At 38.3% G+C, this 13206-nt stretch overlaps 1 protein-coding gene across 1 annotated transcript in view; it reads left to right on the plus strand.

Annotated features, from left to right (window-relative positions):
- The window catches only part of LOC131151057 (nuclear-pore anchor), a 138611-nt gene that overhangs the window by 3599 nt on the left and 121806 nt on the right, over nucleotides 1–13206 (plus strand). The window lies entirely within an intron of this gene.

Genomic DNA, 13206 nt, shown 5'->3' on the forward strand with positions numbered 1-13206 from the left:
CCATGGTGTATGATGTTTGTAGATGATTTTGTTCTAATAGATAAAGCGGGAGTGGGGTTGAATCTAAGTTAGAACTTTGGAGAAAGACATCAGATTCTAAAGGTTTTAGGATAAGTAGTGATATAACCTAAAAGAGACCCCAACATAAAACTCGACATTAACCTATGTAAGTCCAAAAAATAAAAAGACATCGAGGGATCAATAGAAAGGAGGCAATCCTTGCAATCCATTAGTAAGGAAATCAATAGGGAGGTATCTGGAGTGCCTATAAAAAGGACACCCTAAGGAAGGTAAGACATTTGAATCTCATTCTCACTTACTTCTTTATTGTTGTGATAATATAATCCTTCCAATTTCTCTTAGGTATCAGAGTGATCCCTTGGAGTACGCCTCGGGTCCTCCAAGCCATTTTTATCTTATTCTTGGCGGGTGATAGAAGTTGTGATTGATCCAAATTCTCTCAGATAAATTTTTTTGGAATCAGTTGGCGCTGTCTGTGGGAAACTTGGAAGGTTTTCTTTCTAAAACTCAATCATGGCCGCATCATGCAATTCTGAGTCTGAACCTGTTGGTGGGGATCAATCACCTCAGACGGTTTACTCCCCACCATTAGAAAATTTGCGGCGAATTGTGCCTTTAGATCGATTTCTAGCCTTGCAAAGGAGGGTGGAAGACATGGTTAGCATGATGTTACAATAGAAAAGAGATCCTCTAGAATATGGCCTAGGGGTTGTTCAAGCAGAAACGACACCTAAAGGTAAGCCGATGGTACCATATGAGGCTTTCTTGAAAGTTTTAGATTCAACAAAGGAAGTAAAAGGAGCCAACAATATGGGTATTAATGAGCAACAATCCTAGAAATTTGAAGAAAAACTTAATTAAATTGATCAACTAGAAAAGCTAGTGAAAGAAGTTAATAGGGGAAATCTCAGCTAGATCTTCTAATCCTCCCTTTACCAAGGAAATAATGGAGATCTCTCTATCCAGTAAATTCAAGATGATATAAAAGATTATGATGGGTCGTTAGATCCCTTAGACTACCTCGACACCTTCAGAATGTTGATGCAATTGCAAGGTGCACTTGATGCCATTATGTGTTCAACATTTGTGACAAAGGGGGATGCTAGAGCATGGTGTCAGACATTGAAGCTTGACTCGGTTTGGTTTTTCTCTAAGACAAAGCAATGATTTGTGGGGCATTTCATCAGCACCTAAAAAATGGCAAAAACTTTAGCTTACATTATGAGCCTTGTTCAAGGACAGGAAAAGACGCTAAAAGAGTTCGTGCATCGTTTTATTAATGCAACTTTGGGGATTAGAAACCTGAACCACAGAGTAATAGTAGCCGCCTTGACAACGGCTCTGCAACCTTGTGACTCTCTGAATTCCATAGGGAAGAAACCCTCGACCGATATGAGAGAGCTAATAGCGAGAGCTAAGAAATATATCAACTTGGAGGAGGTTATCGCCACAAAAAGAAGAAGATTAGATTGAAGAGAAAATATACCAGAGACGTTGATGAAATCGTCGAGGGAGTAAGGACACATACTTTTGTATAGACTTCCCTTCTAGGTGTGGAGAATAAGAGAAGGGGGAGAGGGACTATTTATAGGAGAAGAAGAGGTGGCATGGACCACAAGGCTTTGTGGGATGCGAATCATGTTGGGGAAGATCTACCCAAAAAGCGCCTAATTGAGATATGACCCATCTGATGAGAACCGCTCTTGAGACCAAAAATGGCCATTTGATGAGCATTTCTCATGAGGCAATAAGAGACGGGCATTGCTCGACAAAAAATTGGCCCATTTGATGAGCACCGCTCTTGAGATCCAAAAATGCCCATATGATAAGCACAACTCATGGTGCAGTAAGAGACGGACATTGCTCGGCAGAAAATTGGTTCATATGATGAGTACCACTCATGAGGCCTAAAAATGGCCATATGATGAGCACCACTCATAAGGCAACAAGAGACGGGCACTACTCGACAAAAAATATTGGTCTATTTGATGAGCACCGTTCTTGAGGTTCAAAAATGCCCATCTGATGAGCACCCTTTATGAGGCAGCAAGAGAGGACACTGCTCGGCAAAGTATAGGCCCATTTGATGAGCACCACTTATAAGGCAACAAGAAACGGGTACTGCTTCGAAGAGTATTGGCCCATCTGATGAGCTCCGCTCATGAGACCCAAAAATGATATGATGACTTAATCCGAATCTTGTGATAATAAAAGGATTTATAGCAAATGCAATATACTCTCAAGCCAAAAAGGTTACTTGAAGACTATAGAGCAGGGGAGCAACTGATATAACTTAAAAGGGACTCCAACATTAAACTCGATATTAACCTATGTCAGACCAAAAAATGAAAAAAAACAGCAAGGGATCAATAGAAAAGAGGTGATGTCCATTAATTAAAGCGAGGGGTTAGCACACCAATTTTTACTCCCAAATAACATATCTATAGCCAAAATGTAACCCCTTATAGGGAGGTATCCCGAATGCTTATAAAAAAGACCCCCTAAGGAAGGTAAGACATCTCATCTCATTTTCACTCACTCCTTTATTGTTGTGATCATATAATCCTTTCAAATTCCCTAACTTAAGCATCGGAGTGATCCCCTTGAGTACACCACAGGTCCTGCAAGCTGTTTTTCTCTCATTCTTAACAGGTGATCTAAGTCGTGATTGATCCAATTTTGACAGCAACAAGTAGAAACAAGACAGAATATATCAAATGTACTACAACAATATAAGAATGGATTTTGAAGATAAGATTAAACTTGATGATTAATCCATAACACTAGTAAATTTTGATACCTTGGATCTATTATGCAAGTGTTGTGAGAAATTGAAGGGGATGTAGTACATAGAATTAAAGCGGGCTAGGTAAAATGGAGGAATGCTTCAAGTGTAATCTGCGATTGTAGAATGCAACTAAAATTAGAAGGAAAATTCTGTAGGACAACTATAAGACCAATTATGGTTTATGGATCAAAATGTCAGGCAACTAAGAAACAATATATTCCACAAGTGGCTGAGATGCTCATGCTAAGATGGATGAGTGGTGTAACATTAAAGGATAAATTAAGAAACGGACATGTTTGCAATAAGTTAGGCATAACACTAGTAGAAGATAAGATAAGAGAGGGGCAGCTTAGATGGTTTGAACATTTGCACCAGTGAGAAGGAGCTAGCAAATTATTGTTAATGGCATTAGAAGAGGGAGGGGTAGACCTAATATAACCTGGAATGAGGTGGTGAAAAAAGGTTAATAGCTCTTTAGTTAGTTGAAGAAAATGCCTTGATTGATTAATTGGCGCAAAAGGATTCATATAGCTGACCTCACTTAGCGGGAATTAAGGCTTGTTATTATTGTTATTGTTTTGTTATTTTTTTTCCTGAAATCTTCATCCTTTTTACACACATGTCAAGGTACTTCTTCTGGCCAAAAATAATGTGAACAATTGAAGCATTTCCATGCAGAGAGCATTAGTTCATGCTTCCTTTTGCACTTGTGACAGATTTTTTTGGTTGAGGTGTTAGTTTAATTTGGCGTCATAGTAAATCATTGTTCCTTTGGCCATATTTTTTATTATGGCATTAAGCGACAATTGGAAGTCTTGTATAATACCAATAGTATAATTATGGATTGGCCTTTTCTGCAGCTAAATATGCAGAAATAACAAGCAAGATGCTGCAGTGATTTGACTTGATGCTCCAGAGTCTTAGTTAATATTGTGAATGACGAAGTATTTACTACTAATGTGGTTGTGTAGTAGCATGGATCATACTAATCTTTTTCTTTGCTGCATTGCGTATGAGCTCTTTGCTTGTTCCAAGAGTGTTGGGATTTGTCCAAATTCTATTAGAGACTTTGGAAGCATAAGAGCGCAAAGCTTTTTAATGGTGTGCAGTTTTGCCATTTCACATGCTTTGGCTTAGGAGAATTGCTCATATTTGTTGCCCCTTATCTATTTATTTGATTTGGGATATGAACATGATAGTTTTCTTTGTTTTGCTGTAGCCTGTGGATTTTATTATAATGTTGTTTTGGCTATGTAGTTTTTTTTGGATTTTTTGGGTGTTCTTTAGAGGATTTCTCCACCTTCTTATAATTGATCAAGTATTGAATGCTTATATGGTGAAGCCTATTATCTATTAAGCTTGTTGAACAAAATATAGAAGTTGAGGGTACAAGAGTGAATCAAGGGTGGGGTGGGGAATCATTTTGCTTCTTCTCCTCCGTACTTTGTCCACCTTCTCTTAGTGTTGACTCTTCATGTGTTTCCTATAACCTTTTGACTGTACCTATCATCGGATTTTTCTTTTTCAGTTTGTCTTTCTGTTTGTAATTATTTTCTTGTCTTTTCCCCTTCGTGCTAGTATTTGGTGATTAATTGCATTGATTGAGGTAGGTGCCATTGTAGTACCATGTGCTTGGAGATCAGTTGATGTTTGAGATGATGTTGTCAAGCCAAAGTATCAAATTCTAAAACATTACATGGAAATAACAATAATATATATTAATATGAAATATGATGCATGCTTGTGCGTATTATGTTTTTGGTAAATCGTGTACTAATTATTTATCAAAATTTAAGAGAGATTAAGCCAAAGAAAGATAGGTTATGAAGATGGATCTTTGACTCCTGAACCATTGGTGATGGGAGAGACAACCAAAACTTGTAGGAGTTGCTAGATAAAATGAGATGTAATTTAATTAATCCCATTGGACAGCTAGCTCTCAATCATGCCTTCCCAGATAAAGATTCATTCTGTGTTGTTCTGGTCTGGAAGAATAAATTGAAGGTTGGCATTTCCCTTGGAACCTATGACCCTGGTCCGGGGGGGGGGGGAGTTGGAAAGGAATTGCAAAATTTGGCTTCTTCTATCACCTATGGGGGGTGAAAAGGAGGACGATAGGTGGGGGGGGGGGGGGGATTAAGGTTTCATAATGAAAATTTGAGTTGGAATATTGGAGGATTAGGTAACTTAGCTAAGTGTCATCTTATTAAAGAGTTCTTAGGTCAGAGCTCCCTTGATATATATATTTTTATTTCATCAAAGGATAGTTTCATTAAGGGGCATGAAGGGGATGCTACCCATGCACAAATAACAAACACTTACCTACATTGTGGGGTGTCAAAAAAGTCAAGAATTACAAGTGAGCCAACTAAAGAAAAACTGCCATATGGTAACATTAAAAATCCATTGGTCTTTCTCTTCAAAGTATTGTTTTCCAATCTCATAAAATCCACAAATCCTAGCCCTTTCCTCTTACACAAAGTTGTTTGGAAAGCAAAGATTCCTTTCAAAGTTCGGGCCTTCATTTGGACTTTAATTCTTAACAAGATCAACACAAATGATATGCTGCAAAAAAGGAGGCCTTAGTCTAGACATTTGTACGATGTGCAGTTACTCTAATGAGACTGTTAGTCATTTGTCCATTCATTGTAAGGTAGCAAGATGCATATGGAACAATTTGTTTTCGTACTTTGGTGAGGTTTGGTGGCTCCATCTACAATTCTAGATTTTCTGAAGGTGAAGTTTTGGGTTATAGGGAGATGGAGAGAGAAATGATATTTTGGCTGGAAGGGAATGCCAGAGTTTTAGAAGATCAAAAGACTCATGCAAGATTTCTTTGGGACAAAGTTATTTTTCTTGCTTCTTTTTGGGCTCATTCTTTGGGGTTTTTGGGGGACTTCTCCTGTCTGATATGCAAAGGGATTGGAAGGCAGCTTTGATGTAATTTGTTTTTTTTGCACCTTTTTGTTGGGGAATTTCTTATCCTCATTTTGTTGTAATTATGTTTTCTTTTTAATTGACTTGTTTTATTATCTAAAAAAAAAGGAAATCCACTGGTCTTTAAAAATATGTAGGGGCATTGTTGTTCCTTCAAAAGCTTCCTTAACTTTTCCCTCCAAACCAACCAAAAGATGGCAAGGGGTATGCTGGACAAGGCTTTCTTCCTCTCCTTACTAGAAAAAATTCCTTTCCAAGCACATAACTCTCCTTCCACTGTTCTAGCAATAGCTGATTGATGTCTAACAGATGAAATGGCCAAGTTCCTTAGGGGTCTGTCCTGCAATAGTGCAAAAGGCTGTGATCAATAGTTTCGGCACTTCCTAAACACAAGGAGCACCTATTTGCAAGGGGAAGCCCCCCCCTCTTGAAGGTTTTCCACGGCAAGCATTTTCCTAAGAGTAGCCTCCCATTCAAAGAAAGCAATTTTAGTGGAGTGCTGCTGTCATCTAGATGAGTTTCCAAGGAAGGTTATCAATAGTTTCTTTTGGGGGAGTGAGTTCCCTATACGAGGACTTGATCGTGGACATGCTGTTATTGTCCAGGGTCCACTTGTGATTGTTTGTGGTGTTACTGCAGTGGACGTTGTATACACAATTAAAAAAATCAGTAAGTTGTTCCATTTCTTGACCTTAAGTGTTCCTAATCAAAGGTATGTTCCGAAAATTCCCTTGGCAAAAATTTGGAGATTATTACTGAAGACATCCTTGTTAGGGAACATCCTTGATATTGTTTTGTTGCAAGACACTAAGTTAGAGATGGTGGATGGCTTTCTAATTAGGAGCGTTTGGGATTCCTAATTTAAGCATCGGCTGCTCCCAACATCTACTGGTTCCTTGGGGGATATAGTGGTTGTTTGGGAACACTAGAGTTGCTTGTAAAGTTGATGTTTGTTTTGCTCCTTTATGACTTTGTACTCTTAGATGTCAGGAGTAAAAGGGGGGGGGGGGGGGATGGTGGTTCATCTCTGTTTACAGCCTACATTGTCCTGCTTGAGGGGAGTTTTTTGGGATTAGCTAATAGCAATTAATGATTTGTAACTGTTCCACATGTTTAGCAGGTGATTTTAATGTCATTAGTTTCTTTGATGAGAATATAGGACAATCTAGGATTACTTGCAAGGTGAGGTGCTTCAACAACTTTGTCGGTGAGTGTGACTTGCTATATATTGGTCCCTCTAATGCCCATTTCACCTGGGTTGTAGATGGTGCTAGGTTTATTGCCACTAGGATTGATAGGTTTTTGTTCACTAAAATGTAGGAGGATGCATTTCTCCATTTGACTTGAGAGGTGTGCCCTAGAGTGATCTTTGAATCATTGTTCTTTAGTTTTTGAGTTTAACCCTCTAAAGTGGGGGCTAACTCTGTTTAAATTTGGTAAGTGGCTTATCCACTACAATTTTCAGAGGTTGGCTGGAAAGTTGTGGAAGGTTGGGAGGGGTTTTGTTTTATGAGGAGATTGGAATTTTTAAAAAAGCAAATTTTAAAACTTGGAACGTGGAAGTTTTTGGGGATATTTGGTCTAGGAAAAAAGGCATTCTTCACACGCTTCTTGTGTTAGATGGTCTAATGGAAATAGGGGGATCTCACAAGAAGATGCTGGTAGAAGAATTTAGTTCACTATGGAGTTTGAATTTTTTTGTCTGAGGAAAGATATAAGTTGGAGGTATAAGTGTAGTTTGAAGTGGGTTAAGGATGGGGATTGTGGCATGTGATTGTTTTAAAGAGTGGCAAGTGGCAGGAGGAAACTAAATAATGAAGTGGTGGATGCCTATCTGAAGGAGGGAAAAAGTGGAATAGTGTGCAAAGTGGATATGGAGAAAGCATTTGATCATGTCAACTGGAACTTTCTTCTTTGTCTCCTTAGGAAATTGGCTTTGGGGAGCTATGGATGGATTGCTCAATGCATCAAAACCCCAAGCTTCTCAATGCTCATAAATGGCTGCCCTTTTAATTTCTTTCACTCCTCTAGTGGCTTGAGACAAGGAGATCTCTTGTCCTTTTTTTATTTATTTTGGTCATGGAGGTGCTTAGCCTTATGTTGATGAAAACTAGTGAAGGAGGGACCTTTAGAGGTCTCAAGTTGGGTAGAAATGGAAGGCTTATAGAAGTTTCTCATCGTCTTTTCGCAGATGATAGTATTATTTTTTTTTTTTGTGAAGATGACCCTCTTCATATCCTCAACCTCCGATGCATTTTGTTAGGGTTTGAAGCTGTCTTAGGCCTAAAATTGAACTTTGGTAAAAGTGAGCTTATCCCAATTGGGGAGGACATTGGGGGGGACTTTCCTTGCTGGTCTTTTGGGTTGCAAGATGGGAACCTTTCTCATCAATTACCTCGGCCTCCCCCTCACAGCCAAATCCAAAGGAGTTTGGGACCCTATTATTGAAAAGTTCGAAAGGAGATTGCCAGGATGGGTAAGAAATTTCTTATCAAAAGGAGGCACTCACTCTTATCAGGAGCATTTTGACGAATCTTCCCATTTTGCTCCATGTATTTCATTCCCTTGCAGGCCTCAGTCACTAGGAGATTGGAGGGATTCAGAGAAGATTTCTTAGGGGAAGCTTAGGGGAGGAGTTTAAATATCACCTTGTTAGATGGGGAGTGGTCAATCAACCCATTTATTCAGTAGGTTTGGGGTTGAAATCCCTCCTCACTTTCAACAAGGCCCTCCTTGGGAACTGGTTATGGAGGTTCATGAAGGAGAAAGACCACCTTTCGTGTGATATTGTTGTTTCTAAATATGGGCTTGAGTAGAATGATTGCACAACTCACAATGGAAGGGGTCCATAAGGTGTGGGAGTTTGGAAATCCATCAGGAAAGAGGATGGGATAATTTTTTCCAATTTGTGATATTTCAAGTGGGGAATGAAGCCAATGTTTATTTTTGGCATGATGTGTGGCGTGAGAGTAGTAATCTTAGAGCTACCTTTCCTTCCATTTACGACATGGCTTGTGACAAAAAAGCCGTCATCACTCATCATCTCCAACTCACTAATCACGGAATTTTTTGGGACATTCCTTTTACAAGGAACGTTGCAGATTGGGAACTTCACACTCTCTCTGATTTCTATAGATTTCTCTACAACTTCTGTCACCAAAACATCCCCAATGAGCCAAAATGATCTTTTGGACAAAATGGTATTTTTAGCATTAAATCTTTATATAAGAAGCTCTCACTTTTGGGAACAAATTGCAATAACTCCCTTTGGATTCACATTGGGAGGACAGCAGTCCTTTCAAAGGTTGCCTTTTTTGCTTGAGTCGATGCATGGAAATATTTTAACCCTTTACAATCTGCAGAAAAGAGGGCTTACAGTCACAAATTGGTGTTTTCTCTATATGGCTGACGCAGAATCAGTCAACCACATTCTCCACTGCCCCTAGACAAGGAACTTGTGGAATTTGGTTCTTTCCTTGGCTAGGCAGCAGTGGGTTACGGAAAATTCAGTTGAAGGGGAGATTTGGGCTTGGAAAGGCATTGGAACCACAAAAGAGAAACTAAAGGCTTTGAACCTCATCCCTTTCACCATCTTTTGGTGCTTGGAAAGAAAGAAATAAGAGAGCCTTCAAAGATTCATCTATATCGCTTCAGACTTGCAAAGACCTACGGATTGCTCATGTCACCAGTTGGCTTAGTGGGAAAAGTGTTACTGATTATTTTGTAATCCTTGATGTTTGTGACACTCTTCAGAGTGGTTGATGTTTTGTACCGCAATATGGCATTCCCTTGATGCCTTGCTAATATATTTTCTCTTTGCTAATAAAAAAAAAAGTAGTAGGATGAAAAGAAATTTCATTGAACTTGAGGATGATAGGGCTTTGGTTATTGGGGAACCTCATCGCTGTGCGGGTATGATTAAAGAGTTCTAGAGGAACTTATTTCTAGAGGAAGATTTAGGAAGAGCCATGATTGAGGGTTTGAATTGGTGTCCTGTCTCACGTGAAAGTGGAATGGTTTTACAATGGCCTTTTTCAAGCATGTTGGGATTTTTTGAAGATTGATTTTTTTAAAATATTTTTCTATAGCTTTTTTTGACAATGGGGTGGTTGGTAGGACTTATGAGTCCAATTAGTGTGGTTAGTGTCCATAAGATTTTAACTAAGCCTTATCTAATTTGGGTTTTAGATGTTCTTCGGAAAGTCTGTGGAAAGCTATTTCCAAAATTTACCCTCTATTTATTCTCCATACAAAATTTGTTTTGGGTAAGGGCTATAATATACGTTTTTGAAAATACACATGGATGGGGAATGTTGTTTTGTCCACCTCTTTTCCTTGCCTATTTCACTTGAGCTCGAGGCAAAATGATCCCATTTCTTCTTTTAATGTAGACTTGGGTGGTCCTTTACCTTATTGGAATTTTCCCTTTGGGAGAGCCTTGAATGATTGGGAAACTATTGCGCTATCTTCTTTGTTGGTTTATGTTTAATAAGTGTAGGGTGCCTTCCAAAAATGATAGTCGAACTTGGTCATTGGATTCTTCAAGTGTTTGTCCTTGTAAATCTTTCTATGAATTCTTGGTTGGTACCAACATCTCCTTTCCATTCTACAAAGTTGTCAATATCCCCCCCTAAAATCAAAGTTTTTCTTTGGCTGGGTTTTCTTATTAGGATAAATATGAATGACTTGTTGCAGATAAGGAGACCTTTAAAGGCTCTCTTTCCTAGTATATGTATGCTTTGTTTTGAATTTTGATTGTTCAGAAGCTGTTTCACATCCTTTTTTGCACTGTGATTTTGCATGGAAGGTTTGTAACAAGTTATGCAATTACTTTGAAGAAAGTTGGGTTTGTCCTTGAACAATGGAGGAATTCTTGGCGGTATCTTTTGTGGGGTTTGGGAGGAAGAAGGAAGGAAGTGCATTATGGAATTGGGCTGTATTTGCAGTGTTTTGGGGTTTGTGGAAGGAACATAACTTGAGTATATTTTCATGGAAGAAGTTACAATATTGGTTGGTGTGGGAAAAGATTATTTTTATGGCTTCTTTATGGTGTGTGGGTAATGGAAATTTCAAGGTGATGTGTATTTAAGATGTTCAGTGCGATTGGTAGTCTTTTCTTAAGGTGTGTTGATTTTCTTTTGCTGTCTTTTAATTTTTGTGTTTTTTCATTTTTTCATTGTTTTTTAGTTTTCTTGGGGATTCCCATATTTTGTTGAGGAGATATCTTCTCTCCTAGTCCTAATTGTACATTTTTTCTTTATCTAATGAATTTTGTTTTCTATATAAAATTTTATCTAAGAGATTAGCAAGGATCTTGTTGTATACCATCTCATAATCAAAATGCTTTTATTGGTGGAAGATAGATCTTAGATGCTGCATTGATGTTTGATGAGGAGGTTGAGGACGTAGTTAGTAGAAAGAAGAGGGACTTGATTTTGAATTCAAACTTTGAGAAAGCTCATGGTTGGGTTAGTTGGGGTTTATTGGATAAGAGTTATGGGTGCATTGGATAGAAAAGATTTTGGAGGAAGATGGAGGAAGTGGATTTGTGAATGTCTCTCCCTTGTGGTCTTTTTTGTCTTATATGACAGGGAAGCTAACTTTTGGTTTCGAGTTTCTGTAATTCTGATTATCCCCTTTCCTTTTCACTATTGTGTTAGATGCTTTAATCAGATTGATTGATAAAGGGGTTGAAAGAGGCTTGGTGGAAGGGATTAGGGTTAGTAACTAGGAGTTGTCAATATCTCATCTTGACTTTGGGATGATACCATTCTCTTTTTTTTGGATGATATGATCAACTTCTTTAATGTGCTAACCATTTTATAGGCTTTTGAGAAGGTGTCGAGATTAAGATAACTTCTCAAAGAGTGGTTTGGTGGGATAAGTGGATTAGGCATAAACCTGAACCCTTTTGCTAGGTTAGTAGGTTGTGGTTTTTTGAGTTGGCCTATTACTTACTCAAGGGTTCCTTTATGAGGCAACTTTACAATTGTTTCGTTTTGGGGCTTAGTTTTTGAGAGAATTTCTGGGAGGTTGGATGAATGAAAGGAGCGTTTTTCAATTGTAGGGAGTTGCAGTACTCTTATATTCCTACTTGTCTTTCATCTATCCCCTTTTATTATTCATCCCTTTTCAGAATTCCGATGAGAGTTGCTTGGAGATTTGAGAAGTTGACAAGGGATTTTTTGTGGCTGGGCCAATGGTGGGATAGAGATCATTTAGTAGGGTTGAACATTGTGAGTAGGTCTAAAAGGAAGGGAGGCTTTTTCTTGGTGGGGGAAGTGGTTATGGTGTTTTCCTAACCTAACTCTTTTATACAAGGTTATTCGTAGTAAATATGATCTTTCAGAAAATTAGCGGGGTGATAATGAAGGAGTTATATTACTCGAGTCCTTGGAAATTTGTGTCTCAAATCTATTAATCTATCTTTCTCAATGTCCTTTATAAAGTGGGTAATGGGGAGAATTAGTTTTTGAGAGGGGCAATTTGATAGGGTATGTGCCTTTGGCTATTTGTTTGCCCCCGTTGTTTATCTAATCTTTATGAGTCTCTTATTGCTGCCTTCCTCATTTTGCAAGATGGTGGCCTTTCTTGGGATTTTCATTTTGGGAGGAATCTCAATGAGAGAGAAACTGATGAGCTTGCTTCTTTGAATATCATGCTTGATTCCTTTTGCGTCTAGGTGGTGAGTGATAAACGTGTTTGGAATCCATGACTCTAATGTTAGCTCTTTTGGCCTTTATCCTTTATTTTGTAAAGCGAAAGCTCCTTCAAAGATTAAGTTCTTTTGCTTAGAGGACCATTCTTGAGTAAATCAATGCTATTGATTTACTTTAGAAGCAAAGACCTAAGAAGGCCTTATTTCTTGATGTTTGTGTTCTTTGTTCCAAGAATGGGTAAACTTGCTCTCTCTTGTTTTTACATTGTCTCTTTTCTTTAGGACATTGGGATAATTTTTTTGGAATATTTGGAGAAAATTGCGTGTGCCTGTTTTTGTGGGAGCACTATTATGTTATTATAGGTTTTTGTTGAACGAAATAGAGGAAAGTTTTGTGTTGGTGTGCCTGACTATTATTTGGTGCATTTGGTTGGAAATAAATGCTAGAATCTTTGAATGTGTTGCCATTTCCAGGAACATGCTTTGGAGCAGAGTGGTATTCTTAGCGCTCCTTTGGTGTTCGCAAATGAATTCTTCAGGGCATGTTTCTTTGGAAGACTTGTAGTGGGATTGCCTGGCGTTACTTTACTTGCCTTGTGTTTACTTTTTTTGTTTAGTTGCTTTCCTTTTGTAGTGGGAGGATATCTTGTTCTCCTTGGTTTCTACTTTTTTCTTTATGATTGTACTTCTTTCTTCCTTTAATCCAATTTCTTGTTTATAAAAAAAAGAAACAAAAGAAAAAGAAAGCAGAGGGAGAGAGAGAGAGAATGCTAGCCCTCTAATGGCCCCTTTTTCTCCTTTT

This window comes from Malania oleifera, chromosome 3, assembly GCF_029873635.1.
Source record: "Malania oleifera isolate guangnan ecotype guangnan chromosome 3, ASM2987363v1, whole genome shotgun sequence".
Lineage (NCBI taxonomy): Eukaryota > Viridiplantae > Streptophyta > Magnoliopsida > Santalales > Ximeniaceae > Malania > Malania oleifera.